Raw genomic sequence first — 4,330 nt, 5'->3', positions numbered from 1 at the left:
AGCCAGTCAGTGTAGTGTACTGGAAATGACTTTTACTGAGCATCCTACTATTCACCAAGCTTTTTATTTATTTTTATTTTTTTAGATTTTTTTTTTTTATCATCACCCGAGGATATTTTTGCATTTATCATCAGAAAGAGCAGGGGGGAAGAGAGAGAAACATCGACCTGAGAGACCCCAATGGCCACTACCCACACGACCCCAACTGGGGCCGGGAACAAACGGCAACCGAGGTACATACCCTTAGCGGTAACTGAACCCGGGACTCTCCGGTCCACAGGCTGACGCTCCAGCCACTGAGCCAAACCAGTTAGGGCCACCAAGCTTTTTATATGCACTATTTTATTTAATTCTCAACACTTCTTTGACGCTGATAGTACTATTAGTATCTCCATTGTATAGAGAAGACCACTGAGACTTAGCTTAAGTAACTGGCCAAGGTCATACTTACTAAGTTGGAGAGACAGGATCTGAAATTCAGACTCTGACTCCAGAACCAAGACTGGACCTTGCTCCTGGCTTGTCTAATGAGCCCACTCCTAGAAGGAATGAGAGAGGAAAACCCTCACATACTCCTACTACCAAATGTGTATTCATTCCACTGCCTGCGGCCACTTCCTATGTGCCAGCAATTGTGCCTGTTTTTTTTGACTTTTAACAATCTGAAGATGCTTTTTTTTTTTTTATCCTCACCCGAGGACATTTTTCGATATTGTGTTCAGATAGAGTGAGTGGGAGAGAGAGAGAGAGAAACATCGACGTGAAAGCGACACATCGAGTGGTTGCCACCCACACGACCCAACCAGGGCCGTGGACAAACTGCAACCAAGGTACGTGCCCTTAGCGGGAACCGAACCCAGGTCTCTCCGGACCGCAGGCCGACGCTCTAACCGCTGAGCCAAACCGGCCAGGGTTGAAGATGCTTTTTTTTAAAAAAAATTTCTCACCCGAGGATATTTTTCTGCTTATCAGATAGAGTGGGAGCGAGGGAGAGAGAGAGACAGAGAGAAACATCTGATGTGATAGAGCCACATCGACTGGGTCGGGAACAAACCGCAACCGAGGTACGTGCCCTTGACCGGAATTGAACCCGTGGCTGATTGGTGTGCAGGCTGATGCTCTAACAGCTGAACCAAACCAGCCAGGGCTAAAGCTATTTTTTTTTTTAAAAGTTCAGCTTTTTATTGAACATGTCACGGAAGAGGTTTAGTCATAAAGATCAAAGCCTGTGTCACCATCAGCCTCCTCAGATCTTTCTTTGCTCCACTCTCCTGGGCTGGGGCAGTAGTGGGTGTGTAGGGGGCAGGACCTCCTGCTGGGCAGGGTTGCCAAACCCTGTGCAGACTGGCCAGGACCTTGACACTGCTGCTTTAATGAGGGTACTGATCTGATCTGATGTGGTGTGACTGTCACATTATCATAAGATGAGACAGAGGCCATGCAGCATGTGAGTACAAGTGATGAGCGGGCAGGTGGAGGGCGTGGTGAACACCAGATGAAGTGAGGGCCTCACCCCACTCACTCAGTCTTAATACCTTAGCAGAAGTGGAGAAAAGGGCCAACCAGAATTTCTAACATGAAACTATGTTTAAATCCATAGCCAAAAACATTCATTCATCCATCCATCCATCCATTCATTCTATAGACCCTTTGCCAGGCATCGCTTTAGGCAGTGAGGATACAAAGACAAAGACAAAACGTGGTCCCAAATGAAGGAGCTGATGCTCTGGTGCTGGGATACACATGGAATCAGAGTTCAGCAACGAAGAGCTGATTGCCTAAGACACAAGAGTCTCAGTAGCTGGAACCGAGGGAAGGGCGTACAGCAGCCGTTGTTGACCAGGTGAGGGAGACATCAGCCCCCCATATTCACATGAAGAAATGGACAGATTTTGCAGAAATCAGCCTGAGGGCCCACACTGCGAGGGACTGATCGGGTCTGTCAAAGCCTGGGTCCCTTCTGCTATTGCATTGCCCAGCTACCTTGGACGGTCTTTGTTTGGACAAGGTGATGTATTGTTTCTTGTCTTGTTGGGAAAGTCTTCCAGAGGCCTTAGTCATTTGGAATGCAGTAAGGATAGTCTGATGACCTAAGACTGGGAAGGCCCTAAAAAAAATTTCCTTTGAAACACAAGAGCACTAAACCCCTAAAACTCTCCTGGAATATTTGATTCTGAGAACAAGGATGAGCGAGGAGGCGCCTGGCAAGGGAGGCTGACGGGTGTCGTGACACCCAGGGAGAGTCCCGATGGAGAAAAGGAGCAGGATCCGACACCAGGGATATGTAGGTCAGATCACGCTGTGGGTGCTTTTTGGGTGGAAAATTAATGATGAGGTAGAGGTACATGAAGAATAGGGAGAGTCATCTGCAAAAGGAGAGCTTTGATTTTGTCAAGATGAATGTCACTTGGCAGGTGGCTCATGAAGCTAATAATTGGACCCAACCAAGGGAAGCTTTCAGACACTGACAAATGTATCACTGCCATTCAGAAGGTAATTGCTGTCCTGAGCATGTGTGAACTGGCACATAAGACTGAATGAAGCAAGGAGTCGAGGACAGTGTTCTAGGGGCTTCTTTGTAACCAGGCTGCATAGGGGAATAGAGACAGACAATACCCCTTCTTGGATCTGGGGCACACTCCTAGAATTTTCTTCTAAGGGCAACACCCAAAGAAACATAAGAAGCTTTCTTATAGAGTTGAGAGTGGATGACGTGCTACTAGGAACTGATCCCTATATTTGTAATTCTTCAGAAAGAAACAGAATGGAAGCTTTGTGGAAAGGCTGGGGGGCATTGAACTGCCCTCAGTGTTCGGTTCTATTCCTTGTAGATCAGCGGTGGCCGATCCAAGGAGGGTCTCTGTAATCCCCCCCATTAGGTTACTAGCAAAGTCTGCCGGAACAGGCCCTCAAGAAGGGTCTGCTAAGACCCAGAGTGAACTATCATTTGTCCAGTTAATGGGTTAAGCCCATTTAGTAGCTGAGGTGTGGGGGAGGGATGCCAAGGGAGTGTTTCATTCCCTTCCCACCTTCAACAGTAATCTCCCATCTCTTTGTTGTTGTTGTTAATCATCGCCCGAGGATATTTTCCCATTTATTTTTCAGACAGAGTGTGTAGGGAGGGAGAGAAACATGAATGTGAGAGAGACACATCAACTGGTCGCCTCACGCAGGACCCCAACTGGGGCCGGGGATCAAATGTGCAACCCAGGTACGTTCCCTTGACCAGGAATCAAACCCGTGACCCTTCAGTCCAAAGGCCAGTGACTGCTGAGCCAAAGCAGCCAGGGTGCAATCTCCCATCTTTTTTTTTTTTTTGGCTCATGTCTTTTATTAACCTGTATACAAATTACTTGTCTTCTGGTTTGTTGAAGCAATAGGTCAGACAACATTTGCCACAATGATGTCTGTCAAAGTGGCTGCACCGCATTCATCTGAAGGGCACTCCCGATGGAGGCGACTGGTTTGGCCATTCTCATCCTCTTTGTCGTATTTCAGGACCGCCAGCTTCACCTTCTTTCTCTTACGCTTCCTCTTCTTGGGAGTGGACTTCTTCCTTTTCTTAGCACCACCACGAAGTCTCGACCCAAGATGAAGAGTGGACTCCTTCTGAATGTTGTAGTCAAAGTGCGTCCATCCTTCAGTTGCTTGCCAGCAAAGATCACTCTGCTGGTCAGGAGGGTCCTTCCTTGTCCTGGATCTTGGCCTTTACATTTTCTTTTTTTTTTTTTTATCCTCACCCGAGGACATTTTTTTGTTTTTTGTTCAGATAGAGTGGGAGGGAGAGAGAGGAAGAGAGAGAGAAACATCGATGTGAAAGGGACACATCGAGTGGCTGCCACCCGCACGACCAACCAGGGCCGGGGACAAACTGCAACCGAGGTACGTGCCCTTAGCGGGAACCGAACCTGGGTCTCCCTGGACCGCAGGCCGATGCTCTAACCGCTGAGCCAAACCGGCCAGGGCACATTTTCTACCGTATCTGAGGGTTCAACCTCCAGAGCGATGGTCTTCCCCGTGAGCGTTTCCACGAAAATCTGCATCTTGGCAGCGACACCACCGCAGATGGCGGATCGGAAAGCGCAATCTCCCATCTTAACCATAACCAAACATCTAGACACCTGCTTTCCCCTCCGGCTGGGTCAAAAGTATGCTAGCAAATGAGTTCTTTCCTGGGGTGCCTCTGTGAAAGCATGTTGTCAGGGCTCCGCAGGGTCCACTTCAAACCCTCTCAATGCCCGCCTGCGTCAGCTGCGTTCTCGGCATGGGTCTGTCTCGGCCCCCAGCCCCCAGGTGCAGTCACCTGCTCCCCAAACGGACTCCACTCCAG

At 48.7% G+C, this 4,330-nt stretch overlaps 1 pseudogene; it reads right to left on the bottom strand.

Moving 5' to 3' along the window:
- Nucleotides 1-3,349: 3,349 nt before the first annotated feature.
- On the bottom strand, nucleotides 3,350-4,043 carry LOC118640783 (annotated as a pseudogene).
- Nucleotides 4,044-4,330: the final 287 nt, after the last annotated feature.

This window comes from Molossus molossus, unplaced genomic scaffold, assembly GCF_014108415.1.
Source record: "Molossus molossus isolate mMolMol1 unplaced genomic scaffold, mMolMol1.p scaffold_m16_p_23, whole genome shotgun sequence".
NCBI lineage: Eukaryota > Metazoa > Chordata > Mammalia > Chiroptera > Molossidae > Molossus > Molossus molossus.
This window is presented reverse-complemented; position numbering and strand designations above follow the sequence as displayed.